At 38.1% G+C, this 14,520-nt stretch overlaps 2 protein-coding genes across 3 annotated transcripts in view; both read right to left on the reverse strand.

Moving 5' to 3' along the window:
* LOC108267932 (E3 ubiquitin-protein ligase TRIM39) overlaps positions 1–152 on the reverse strand; it is a 110,004-nt gene extending 109,852 nt beyond the window's left edge. The window contains exon 1 of one of the 2 annotated variants that reach the window (XM_053681921.1): positions 88–152. The gene's annotated coding sequence lies outside the window, so the exon portion shown is untranslated. The remainder of the gene's footprint in view (positions 1–87) is intronic. The other variant, XM_053681920.1, reaches the window with a different exon arrangement.
* The window catches only part of LOC108267935 (E3 ubiquitin-protein ligase TRIM39), a 66,606-nt gene that overhangs the window by 44,314 nt on the left and 7,772 nt on the right, over positions 1–14,520 (reverse strand). The window lies entirely within an intron of this gene.

Raw genomic sequence — 14,520 nt, forward strand, 5'->3', positions numbered from 1 at the left:
GAAAGAAAAATAAAAATGAGATCTCTCATTTTTATGAGAGATCTTAAACAGCTCAAATGTTTCTCCTAGCCAGAAAGCAAATCTTACCTGTGTGTTTCCACTCTAAAGGTGTGTACGAGCTGAGTAAATGTTGCTGCATGAAGAACATAATTGTACTTTAAACTCTTCGCTAGCTGTAATACAGGAAGAGCCACATTTCTCAGTGCTCCAGTTAAACCTGTTCTCCAGTGATGTCAGTGCAAACTAATTCTCTGTTGGTGACGTGTGATGAAGAGTTGAGTTGATAAACACCGACACATTACTAGCATTGCTACTGGCATAAAGTTGGCTTTCACGTTAGACGTTCGATATTCGCAGATATGCGGAAATGAAGGGACCGTCTCTAAAGTTACAAACGACATTGTTAAACACATTTCTAACTTCAATAGCATTTGAAGGGAAGGACTTACAGTCATATAACCAACTGTACAGTGTTCATGTAGGTGTCACCTATAATGCACACCTTTTAGATTTTTGATATTTAACAAAAGAAACTATTAAATCATATATATAAATTGCCATGTGTTTTATTAGTGCATGGGCTCATACACAAAATAATAATTTTAAAAACCATAATTTAAAGCTCAACAGCATTTGAAGGGAATGACAAACAGTCATGAAGCCAACTGTAAAGTGTTCATCTAGGTGTCAGGTATTCAATTCAATTCAATTTTATTTGTATAGCGCTTTTTACAATAAACATTGTCTCAAAGCAACTTTACAGAAACATATAAAACATGGTATGCAGATTTTAAGTGTGTGAATTAATCCTAATTGAGCAAAACGGTGGCAAGGAAAAACTCCCAAGGAAGAAACGTTGAAAGGAACCAGATTCAGAAGGGAACCCATCCTCATCTGGGTAACAACAGTTAGTGTAAAAAATTTCTTTACGTTTTTATATGAAGTCTGTTTGGCCCTAGAAGCAGCCATAGTCCCCGCAATCTGGAATTGGAGTAGATGAGAGCTCCATCCAGAGGTAGGGCATACGAACGGATCAGGCAGGTCCGGAGAGCAGAAAGGATCAGGATCTCTAGTATCTCCATAAAATCGTGTGCGGCTTGACAGAAGGAGAGAGGGAGAGAAGAGATTGTTTAGTGTAAGAGAAAATCTAGTCATGGTAGGCTTGAGTACACAAATACGTTTTAAGCCTAGACTTAAACACTGAGACTGTGTCTGAGTCCTGAACACTATTGAAAGACTGTTCCATAACTGTGGGGCTCTATAAGAGAAAGCTCTTCCCCCTGCTGTCGTCTTCACTATTTGAGGTACCGTCAAATAGCCTGCACCTTTAGATCTAAGTAGGCATGGCGGATCATAGAAAACCAAAAGGTCGCTTAGATACTGTGGCGTGAGAACATTTAGTGCTTTATAAGTTGATAATAGTATTTTATAGTCAATGTGAGATTTCACTGGGAACCAGTGCAGTACTGATAAGATCGGGGTGATATGGTCGTATCTTCTGGTTCTAGTTAGGACTCTAGCAGCTACATTCTGGACTAACTGGAGTTTGTTTATGCTCCTACTGGAACATCCAGACAGTAAGGCATTACCGCAATCTAGTCTAGAGGTGATGAAAGCATGAACTAAAATTTCTGCTTCATGTAGTGACAATACATTTCTTATCTTAGAAATATTTCTGAGATGAAAGAAGCCTATCCTAGTAATATTATCAACATGAGTATCAAATGATAGACTGGAGTCAATAATTACACCAAGGTCTTTTACTGTTGCACATGATGAAACAGAAAGTCCATCCAGAGTTACTATGAGATCAGAAAGACTACTTCTAGCTACAAATGGTCATAGTACAAGTACTTCTGTCTTTTCAGAATTAATTAAGAGGAAGTTAATAAGCATCCAGTGTCTAATGTCCTTTATACATTCCTCAACTTTACTAAGTTGCTGTCTGTCCTCTGGCTTCGCTGAAACATACAGCTGTGTATCATCACCATAACAGTGGAAGCTAATTCCATGTTTGCGAATAATTTGACCTAGAGGTAGGATATATAAAGTAAAAAGCAGTGGGCCTAAAACAGAACCTTGTGGAACACCAAATTTAACCTCGGTATGTGTGGAGAAATCAATATTTACATCTACAAACTGATAACGATTGGTCAGATAAGACTTGAGCGAGGAGAGGGTTGTTCCTTAATGCCGATAAAATTTTCTAGTCTATCAAGGAGAATAGTATGATCTATAGTATCAAAAGCTGCACTAAGGTCAAGAAACACAAGCAACAAGAAACAACCGTGATCAGAGGCCAGTAGTAGGTCATTTACTACTTTTAATAACGTTGTCTCTGTGCTATGATAAGGCCTAAATCCTGACTGATGCATTTCATGAATGTTATTCCTTTGCAAGTATGAGCATAGCTGCTGTGCTACAACCTTTTCTAATATCTTGGAGAAAAATGGAAGATTTGATATTGGTCTATAGCTGGACAGTTGAGAGAGGTCAAGGTCAGGTTATTTAATCAGGGGTTTAATAACTGCTAATTTAAATGATTTAGGTACATAGCCAGTGCTAAAGGAAGAATTGATTATATTTAAAAGCGGTTCAATTACAGGACAAATCTGTTTACAGAAACATGTAGGTACAGGATCTAATATGCAAGTTGATGATTTCGCTGAATAGATTAATGAAGCTAGTTCGGTCTCTCTAAGGGGAGTAAAACATTCTAAACAATGATCTGATATTGCTATATTATCATCTATAGGGTTAGTTATAAAACTGTCTGGTATTAATTTAATAGCCTGAATTTCACATCTAAATTTACCAATGAAAAATTTCATGAAATCTTCACTGCTATGTAATGATTGAGTGCTTCTTTCTGGAGTGGTTTTATTCCTAGCTAATTTTGCTACCGTATTGAATAAAAATCTCAAGTTGTCTTTGTTATCTCCTATTAAGGTGGAGAGAGAGACTTTTGTAGCAGCACTAAGAGATTTTCTGCAGTTCAGGAGGCTCTCCTTCCATGTTGTTTGAAATATAAATATTACCAAATTGGTAATATTTATATTTCAAACAACATGGAAGGAGAGCCTCCTGAACTGCAGAAAAAACATGGAAGGAGATAACAAGATATTAAGTTTTTTCCAGAGATGTCTTCCATTCGCTGTGTTAAGCATTAATTAAGTTAAACTGAAACACCTCTGTCTCGCTAAATCCCGCACACACACACGTATTTTCAGACACGCCCCCCCCCCCCCCTCTCTCTAAACACACCCATACAAGTGTTTTCATTGTAGCCAGTACGTTCTGTCAAAATGTCAATCTTGGCGGTAGAGTTAGTGGGCTAATTTATGGCCTCGTTCTTCTCAGGCCTGCGTTTTTCTAGGAGTGCTTAATTTATGGCCCTTTGTTTCTTCCTGACCAAGAGTTTTTTATGAGCAGGTGGGTCGTGGTGTGATCCTACAGATTGTTTATGATAATGAGTGTCTTTGGGGGTGTTAATGGCTTTATGACACACCCTTACGATAGGTATGCTTTATGTTTAATAGTAGGGTCACTTACGCAGAAGTCTCTAAGATCTCGGCTGTGTAACATAGCTGTGTAATTTTAGGCGAATCGTCAATTCTCGTTTTAACTCACCGCTAAAATTTTATATTTTATTTTGGAGAATACTTCAAAGAGGAGATACTGTTTATCGTAACAGTTTTGTTTTATTATTATTATTATTATTATTATTATTATTATTATTATTATTATTATTATTACACATCGTTAAGAATGTTTTTATTTATAAACGAATTTATGGGTTTATTGTGGTGGATAAAACAGGTACAGTATCTAACACTACAGGTGATGCTGACATTGTGTCTATCCTGGACATCGTAGACTAAATAAATTTTCTGAACAAGGCAAGCGGTACGTACATTGTTATTCTTTATGAGTATTCGATCCTATGTATAATGTGTTGTGTATGTGTTTAATGATTTTGCTTTATTTTACACAAAGGATCGAACACAGAAGTCCCGTGAGTTTGCTTGGAAAACCCTGTCTTGGTTTGAATTGTGATAATTAGATATTTGTCTGTTATGTTTAAAAGCGGGTTAAGATGATTCATTATGTATTGTGTTTGTTTGTTTACTGTTCAAGGCTTGTCAGATCTTGTAAACAAGATCGCTGCACCCGAGTTAAAAAATAGTGCTGCGGTTTCTCCTGAACGCTGTATACCAATGAGCTCTGGAAAGGCCAAGCGTAAAACAGTCGCTCGGGTCCACAGCGTGGGTGTCGCGACGTCTAAACGTAAACGATCAAGATTTCCCCCACGAGCGACAGACGGTATGTAGCATGTATTTTTAATTTTATTTTAAAAGAGTGTTTTATCATCCTAATTCGTGCCGATATCCTAAGCAATGTTTTGTGGGGTTTTTTTCCCCAACAGTGTCAGTTGTGAATGAACCGCACGCTATAGACTCTGGTTTGAACTGGAATCAGGATTTGTTGGAATAGTGGGACACTTGTGTATTTACCCCGGTTCCTGGAGATGATCTGCCTTCAAACCAAGAAGCTTTTGGTCGCGAGGCTCATGCTATTATATACAATAACAGAGACTCGTTGGAGGTGATACGAACCGGGTTCAAGGCCATCAAAGATCATATTGCAGGATTTGAAAAGACTTTTGCTAGCGTCGCCGAACGTCTGGACATTATAGAGAAGAATCAACGTCTTTATAATCAAAGTGTTGTGGAAGCATTACAAAACCATACCATCACACACAAACAAATCATAGCAACCCAGAAACTCCTTGCTGGGGAGATTTGTCGCGTTGATCACAACCAATACCTGATGACGGAATTGTTAAAACAGCTTGTACAATTGGTTAAAAACAAGAAGCTTTGGTGAGTTGTACAATAGGTATTTTATACCCCTGTGTCTGTATTTGTGTGTGTGTGTGTGTGTGTGTGTGTGTGTGTGTGTGTGTGTGTGTGTGTGTGTGTGTGTTTATTTGTTGGTTCCTATCTGTTTTACTGTGTGTGATTTTTTTACTAGCTTTTGTATCAATTTAAAAAATTTGTAAAAATGTCAAAGCGGCGTGATGAAAACTCATGTAATCTGAGAGCAGCAATTAAATTTAGAAGATGCGACAACAATGGTCTGTGTACTTTTGAACAGCGTGGTACTACAGAGATGTTGCAGGGTTTAATTGGGACAATGGAGGATCTGACTATTGTTGGACTTATTAAACAGTGTTAGATCAATGGCTGAGGTTCAAACAGAACCAATACCTAATTCGTTGTTAGACAGCGATTCCAATTCACAGCAGGTGGGGTGGGGGTCAGACAGACAATCGTTTGATCCTTTGGAGCCAAATTTTGGATTATCTGAAGCTGTTATTGACAATGTCTGACAAAGAGAGGGCTCTGTTTGATGAGTGGTATGTTAAAAATGTAAAATGGTATGTTAAAAAATTGTTCTTGCCATGTACGGCAAGAACAATGTCGTTTTGCTACATGAGGCGTGCATGAAGTACTGTAACGAATTCATACAATGTACCAAACTCGACCCATTCAGATACACCACTTTAGCAGCGTGCTGCATGGCCGTGTATAAAACCCACTACCTACCAAAAGACACACTAGCTCTGACCCATAACAATGTATACACAAATCAGAACAAGACATACTCATCCGTTTCCATTGAATGGCTTGAATATGTCAAAACAACACACGGCCTGAACATTCAGCATGCTTTAAATCATGGGGAGATGGTGATTGGAAAATATCATCTCGATGGTTATTATGAAAAGGATGGTGTCAAATACGGTTTTGAGTTCAACAGATGCATGTTTCATGGGCATGAATGTCGTTATAACCAAACGATTTACAGCCGTTATCAAAAGTGCCCTACGGTTTGCTCAGAAGACAGTTTGATGATAAGGTCGAAATTTTGGAAAAGGCGTATGGTCTCGATGTTGAGGTGATGTGGGAATGTGATTGGAATAACGCTAAACAGAACAATGTCGCTGTAATGGCATTTATGTCCACTTACACACCTCCTGAATGATTGAAACTGCGCAATGCACTATTTGGTGGTCATACTAACACGTACAAATTGTATCACAAAGCCGACAATAGTGAAAAAATACAATATGTCGACTTTACAAGTTTGTACCCCTTTTTCCAGGCCAAAAAATGTTACCCCACAGGACATCCACAAATAATTTTCAAGTATTTTGAACCTCTTGAAAATTATGGGTTTGTCAAGGCTACAGTACTGCCCCCACAAAAACTGCTTCACCCCGTCCTTCCCTATAGGACCGGTGGTAAGCTTATGTTTCCACTGTGTCGTACATGCGGCAAAAATCAGAATCAGACAGACCCGTGTGGTCATACTGATGAGGAAAGAGCTATTTCAGGTGTTGGGTCAGCATAGAGCTGTTGAAAGGTGTGGAAAAGGGTTATATTTTAACGAACGTGGACGAGGTGTGACATTTTCCACAACGGTCAGAAAATTTGTTTTGTGATTATGTTAAAACATTTTTACAATATAAAAAAGAGGCCAGCGGTTTCCCCGCACACGTTATGACAGACACAGACAAGGAATCCTACATCTCAGACTACTTTGAGAAAGAGGGGATTAAGATGGACGCTGGTAAGTTAAGTCGCAACCTAGCACGGCGTTCTATTAAGAAGCTTCTGGTGAACTCACTTTGTGGTCGTTTCTCCATGCGTGAAAACTTGCCGTGTACAGAGTTAATTTTGGACCTGGAACAATTTGCACAGCACATATTTGGTGATGGTTATGATGTTAAACACTTTTCCTTCGTTTCAGACAGCGTGGCTCTAATTCAGTGGTGTTATGCGGATGGGAAAGGGGGGCAGACTTGCGACATCAGCATCTTTCTTGGGGCTTTCACAACATCTCATGCCCGTCTAGAACTTTACGAATTAATGGACAAATTGGGTGACAGGCTGTTGTACAGTGTGATCTTTACATCTAGAGAAGGCGACTGGGAACCTCTGTTGGACCCCTATGTCGGTAATTTAACTGACGAGGTTGGAGCTGGTGATCATATTGTAGAATTTTGTTCAGGCGGACCAAAAACATATGGCTACTGCACTGCGAGGGGTAAGGTATGCATGAAAGCCAAAGGTGTCACGCTCAACGCAGTACATTCAAAAGCCATTAGATTAAACACCCTGATTTACCCTAGGGAGGATAATAGTCATCATATACTGGCATACACAGATACCATTGTACGTAATAATAAACAATTCACACACAACAGGTCAGTTGTTAAAAAGTTTAAGGTTGTGTACAACAAACGCGTGCTGCTCCCATATTTCACAATCCCATATGGCTTCTGACAATCTTTTTGGACATAGGGGTGTACAAGACACAGAGGGGTTTGATTTCAGATTACATCACCCTTTTTCATGTGTGATAAGCGGTCCTTCAAACTCGGGGAAGTCATATTTTGTAAAAATGTTGCAAAATGCTGTACATTTGATTTCTAAAAAAACTTAAAATATTGTGTATATTTATGATTGTTGGCAACCGTTGTATGATGAATTGTTGAAAATGTACAAAATAAAATTTGCTGAAGGATTACCACAGACTCTGAATGATGACGCTCTGTTTCCGGCCAACACGGTTAATTTGTTAATCCTCGATGATCTGATGAAAGAGGCCAGCGGGAGCAACGAGGTAGAAAAGGTCTTTACCCAATATGTACATCATAGAAATCTTAGCGCTATTTATATTGTACAGAATTTATTTTGCCAAGGGAAAACCAGTAGCTTTCCATAAATTAGCTTAAACAATCTTAAATCAGCTTAAACACAAATTATCTAATGTTGTTTAAAAATCCCCGAGATGCTAATCAAGTCAGTGTTCTAGGAAGACAAATGTATCCCGGCAACACAAAATTTTTTATGGAATGTTATCAAGATGCAACCAGCAAGCCTTTCGGGTATCTGCTGATTGATTATAAAGCAAAAACCGCTGAACTCTATCGGCTCAGAACAGATTTACTTGCACCACACCCTGTGGTATATCTCCCGAAAAGAAGATAGCGAAATGTCTGCCAGACTTTGTAGAAACCTGCCGCTTTTAAAAATATTATTAAAAGCATCACCCAAACAAAGACGGATTATTTTACAAACTGCCACAGACGAGCTCATTGCGACATTGTGTGAAGTAGCTCTTAATGTTCTCTATGGCAATATACCTCTCACATCTCAACAATACCAGAAGCTCAGAAAAAGTAAAAGCGTAATCAAATTTGTCTCAGATAAGACTGTTGGTGTTAAACGAAAGAGCTGTGTAATAAATCAACAGGAGGGCTTTCTTCTACCGCTCTTAAGCGTGCTATTTCTTTTATCTCTAGCCTGATTGCATCTAGATAACAGAGGAAATGGAGTATGCAGAGAAAATGTTTTTAGTCCCGCAGCACCAGTTGGACAAACTACAGCCCGGGACAGCACGCGAATCTATTCAGCAAATCGTGAAGAACGATTTGGACATAACTATAAGAAATATCTTGCACCGCTCTGACTCGGACAGTTATGAAAAAGCGAAGCTGTACACAAAGGTTTTACAGCGCTTTTTAACAGTCGCTAAACAAGGGGCCCGTGAAAACAGCACATTAACATTGACGCCTATGCAGACTGAGCATCCTGAACAAGAAAAGCCGTCTGCGCCGCCCGGCGTAAACAACCACGACGGTTTAGATAACGTAGCGGCTGATATTTGAAGAATATTCAGCAGAGGAGTGTAAAAAACGCACACTACATTTTAGATACAATGTCTAATGAAAGATGTCACATCTTGGGACGATTCAGGAGTTTGTGTTTAACGGTAGAACTATTCCTGGCTCACATATGCTCGATTTAGTTAAAGGCATCATGGCTCTGCAAAAGATATCTTATGCCTGAAGACCTGTCGGCTGGCTCGAATTTCTGGAGGTTTTTGCTACTTTAAACATACCATACTCAACGGTGCCAAGCCATTCTGTCAGACACGCAATTAACTCTTTCAAAACCAAATCGACTTCGCCTATAACCAACTCGTCTAAGAAGCGTAAAAAACAGAAAATACTTCCAAGCACACATCAGCACAAACAAATGATTCAGATGGCCCTGTATTCAAATTACCCACTCTTGACATGAGTCACTGGCTACATTTTTAATCCACGAGTTTTCTATTGTTTATGATCTTGTTATTATCTGTATTGCTGTATGTGATGTATGTATAACAATAATAATATAAATGTTAATAATAATAATAATAAAGAGTCAAAAGAAGAAATCTCTTTTCTTTGTTTTTATTGAAAACATCTAGTGTTAGACATAAACATGTTACCTGTCTGAACACAACGAATACATCTGAAAACATTTTCATTACAAAGACCTTTTTTTAGTTTTAGTTTTTTCATAAATGCTGACACCATCTTGTCATTTTTAATAAAATCGCCGGTATACATCTTCAACACACGGTCATAATCATGTCCCTTTAGACCTTTAAACACACCCCCTAAAGTGGCTCCATACATAACTCCGCCCCCTGCATAACCGGGGAGCCCATTCCCCGCTTGATTCTGGTCATATTGGACATAACGCAGAGGGTCTGTGTGGTGATTGTTGAAATATGACATTATTATTATTATTATTTTTAAAACAAATTGTTTCACAGGTCTAAAATGCAGCTTGGCACACAACTTCCCGTAACTGAAGCGCACATCTCGATTTTGATTGTCTTTCACCTGTATGGTTATCTCATTCACGGACGATTTATTAACCGATACGTAGTGTGGGGTGTCGTATCTAACACTAACATTCTTGTGGTTCTCCCCCTCTATATGTACACATCTCAGTAGCGGCACGTAGAAATCCCCCACGGTCTGGTATTCTATGATATCGGTATAAATATACATACTGTAAAACCCTGCAGTAATGTCAGCCTGAAAAAGCGCATAAGTCATCCCAGACCTTTCAAGAGCATGGTCCGTAGTTTCAATAGCAACCCCAGGTTTTAATCCTAAAATATTGGCCACCTTTCCATAAAATGTCAGCGATGTCTTCTGAGGGCCTTTGAGAAAATTTGTATTTTTAACATGATCATAGCCGAGACTCGCACGGTGTATCAGGGACACGTTGATCTCCCGATCAAAAAAAAAACGCCGTCGTCATAATATCCAGTCTTTAACCTGTAAGATGCATTTGATATACTGCCTTCAATATTATATTCGGTGACCCAATTCTCAGTCTTTGTTGTTTCACCATAGTTGAAAATGAACGTAGCATCTTCCTCATTAAATGTGTACCATGACAGCGGATATTCAAATTCGATTAACCGGACTTGCCATTCTCCTTTTAGATTGATAGTTTTTGATAATCGAGTTGTATAACACGAGATACTATTTTCCGGATAAACAGTCCTTGAGGCATTACAGGGAAGCCTTACATAAAAACATCTCTCCCACTCCCCCTCTCATTTTCACTGAAACATTTTATTAAAAAAAAATATATATATATATATATATATATATATATATATATATATATATATATATATATATATATATATATATATATATATAGGCCTATATATTTTTAAATGGATTACTTGGTGCACCAGCAAAGGTGGGAACTCCTTTAATACTGTTTAAAAAGAATCTCAAGGGGATTCGTCAAGAAATCCGCTGAAAAAATGCCAAGAATACATTTCTAGAAATTCTAGGCAAAAAGGGTGTTTACTTTGAAATTGTTAAAATACTAAATAATTTTGATTAATTTTGGATTATTTTTATCAAAACATTTTATTATATTTTATTTTAAAATCTAATTAAACCTTTGTTTTATTATTATTATTTGTGTCGAAAGTTTGGCCATAGCAGTCAATATCATAAATTTGCTTACATTTAAATAGAGATCTAGAAATTGTGCAACTTCTTGAATATTGAATAGTTTTTTGTGTGTGTTTTAGAATTTTAAAAACTCTAAAACATTCTACATACATGTTTCCAGCATGACTGAAATGTAAGAAGAAGTCTTTCTAAAGTAGAAAAGAGTTTAAGGGCTTTAGTGCATGACAGTAATAGGGAGCTATAGTGAGGAGGATAATGAGAGACACTTTAAGGCTTCCTTTTAGCTGGAGAGATCTACAGATGAAAATCAGTCTGATGATGCAGTGGTGTAATGCTGATATGTACATTTTAATATGAGAGGAAATCAGAAAGCTCACTGTACCTGCATACTGCTGAATCCTCTTCAGTTCTGTGGAAACTAATCACAACAAAACATCACTTTCATTAGATTTAAGATCATGATCATTTTAATGCAACATATTTCATTAGGATTTATAAGAGGATTTGTAGAAGATTAAATAATGAAACATTTTAAATGATCTCATTTTAAAAGAGAAAACTTGTACAGTTGATGGTAGGAAAATGTCAAAGAAGAGAACACACACACACACAGTACCCTCACTGTACCTGCATACTGCTGAATCCTCTTCAGTTCTGTGGAAACTAATTACCACAAAACATCACTTTCATTAGTTTTAAGATTTAAGTTTTACGTTCATTAGATTTAAGATCATTTCAATGAAACACGTTTTAGACTTGTAACTGAAAGAGTGTTATATATGAAAGTTTCTCACCTGTTTCCTTTAACTTGTCATTGAGTGTTTTAGTGAGTTTCTCATTCAGAGTCTTCTGAAGCTGAGACAGAGCTGTCCTCACAGTGTCCCCACTCAGATCAGTGTTAAAACTGATCTCAGTCCAGTTCTTGGTGTGTGGAGGGCTGCACACGGAGGAGTAAATCTACAGTAGAGCAGGAGAGAGGAGAATTCCCTCAGCATGGTGAGTGTTGTTCTGTGATGTTCTGCATTGCCAGTGAGCAGGGAGAGGACCACTGACCTGTAGGAGGTGGAGATGCTCCTCAGTGTGTGAGAGCTGCTCCAGCTCAGTGTCTCTCCTCTTTAGCACAGTGATTTCCTGCTCCAGCTCTTTAATGAGTCCTTCAGCCTGCCTCTCTGCTGCTTTCTGCTTCTCCTCCATCACCTCCAGCAGCTCAGCCTGACTTCTCTCAATGGAGCGAATCAGAGCAGTGAAGACTTCAACACTGTCTGCTTTCTCTTTCTCTGTGCTTCTCTAAAGGAGGAACACATTTTCACTTCCATCAGATTACACTGAATAGTGAAACAGTGTTTAATGCAGTTTGTTCATTTATACAAAGTAAAGTAAACTATACACAAAGTATTTTTCCACACACTTTGCTGAGCTCTACTGAGTGATTGATCTCTCGGATCTTCTTCAGTCGGTCCTGAATCTGCTACATATGTTTCTGTGTTTTCCCCAGCTGTGTCTGAGGACAGAGTAGAAGAAATATATTTGATTTTATACTTATTAAATTTGTCCCTCTGTTTTGTTAAAAGTGAATTGTCATAATTTTCCCTATGAGTGGTGTAACAAATAATTTTCAGTAATTAAAATTATTATTATTGTCAATTAATTATTTTCTTGGATCAGTTCTATCTGAAGTCAAAATCTATCTACCACAGGATAAATTTAATTGCAATATCTATAAGAATTTCAAAATCTCATATTAATCAGTGTTTCTCACCTTCCTCTCTCTGCTCTCCTCCTCTATAGGAACAGTGTTGTGATTCTTGTGATCTCCTTCAGTGCAGAACTTACACACACACGTCTGATCATCTCTACAGAACAGCTCCAGAGCTCTCTCATGTTTCTGGCATTTGTAGTCCTCCAGGTTCTCCACAGGGTTTATTAGTTTGTGCGTCTTATGTTTGGGCATATTATTATGAAACTCTAGATGAGTTTCACACAAACTTGCACAACAATTGTTGTGGATAAAAAATGTCATAAATATACAATAAACATAAGGGAGACCTAGCATCCAGCAAAGGGGAAAAGAAGAAAAGACGGGCACCTAGACACATAGAAGCAGGATTAGGCGGACATTGACAAATTGGAATTACACTTTAAAGATCTTTAAGAGCAGTAGTAGTCAAAAAAGCCAAAAAGAGGTATACGAGCTGAGCTGAGGAGGGCTAATACACACACACACACACACACACACGCTCGTACAGTCAAGGGCGGGCAAGTAGACACAACATACACACACTCTCTCTCTTTCTCATACACACATGAATAACTTTAATAATATCTTATAGTAATAGAGAAACTCTATAAAAAAAACAGAATAGTAGGATATGCAGGACAGTAGAACTGTAATGATATTAAGAAGTTGGAAGTACAGTAAACCGCTTTTCAAGTAGTATAAATTTATATAAAATAAGAAATATAGTGCAAATATGAAAATAAATTATAAACTAGAAATACAGGAAAATGTAAACTTACTCATGACTCAAATGGTCAGGGTTCTTGGCTCACAAGGAAGGCCTTAATTTTAAGAAAGAACCATGAGGAGCCAGTTATAAGGGTGGCTGGGTCAAACTGACCCCCCCTCGAGATAACGATAAGACCAAGGTCCCTCCCGGTTGTTTAGTCTTGTCTACGTCATCTTCTATCCTCTAGGTAATTGAAAAGTGAAGTTTCTGAGGCCCTAAGGTAACTGAGAATTCTGGTTTCTGATGCCCTAGGTAACTGAAAATTCTGATCCTCTGAGTAACTAGAAACTCTGGGTTTTTATTTTCTGGGTTATTAGAAATGCCTGGGTTCTGATTTTATGTGTAAATTAAAAACTCCTGGTTTCAATTCTATGTGTAAGTGAAATAGCCCTTTTCTGGAACATAAGAGTAAGGTAAATTAGCTCTTTTTTAACCCTATTGGTAGTGAGATCATAGTCTTCTTGAAACATATGGGTTATTTAGTGTGTAAATGCAGTATAAATACTGGAGCTTAAGCTCAGGGTATTGGGATCACCTCTGAGAATTCTCATCGGTGTGGATCTCGTGTGGTGGAATGGAACAATAAAGCTGGACCCTTGCTTCTTCTCACTCACGGCTGGTGTATTTTTTCTATCTCCAACTGGGCTCAGAGGTAGATGTGAGTATTGGCTTCTAAGTTGAATTTTAAATGTTTTTGGGTAATAGGCTAAATTTGAGCCAACACAATCCAGACAGGATTTCAGGGCCTTCAGCTTCTTTCCAGTGCAGGCATCACAAAGAACCTCAGGTTTGTCAGGATACTTCCCTTCTTGAAGTTATCTGCAACCTCTCTCAGTGTTGTAATAATCTTCAGTTCAGGTCTCTTGGTGAATTTCTCTTTACATAATGGACAGTAACAGTGTTGACTCTTCTCCCAGCACTGTGTAAGGCAGCTCTTGCAGAAGTTGTGTCCACATGGAGTGGTGACTGGATCAGTGAACACATTCAGACAGACCGAACACTGCAGCTGATCTTCAGACAGGAGACTGCTGGAGTCACGAGAAACTAGGTTTGATAGAACAAAAGTTAAACATTGTTTATAAATAGTGTAATGGGGGATATGGGTTCAGTAGACCAATAGGATGAGAGCTACCCGATTATTTAAGGACCCTTATATTGGTA

This window comes from Ictalurus punctatus, chromosome 7 (assembly GCF_001660625.3).
Source record: "Ictalurus punctatus breed USDA103 chromosome 7, Coco_2.0, whole genome shotgun sequence".
Classification (NCBI taxonomy): Eukaryota; Metazoa; Chordata; class Actinopteri; order Siluriformes; family Ictaluridae; genus Ictalurus; species Ictalurus punctatus.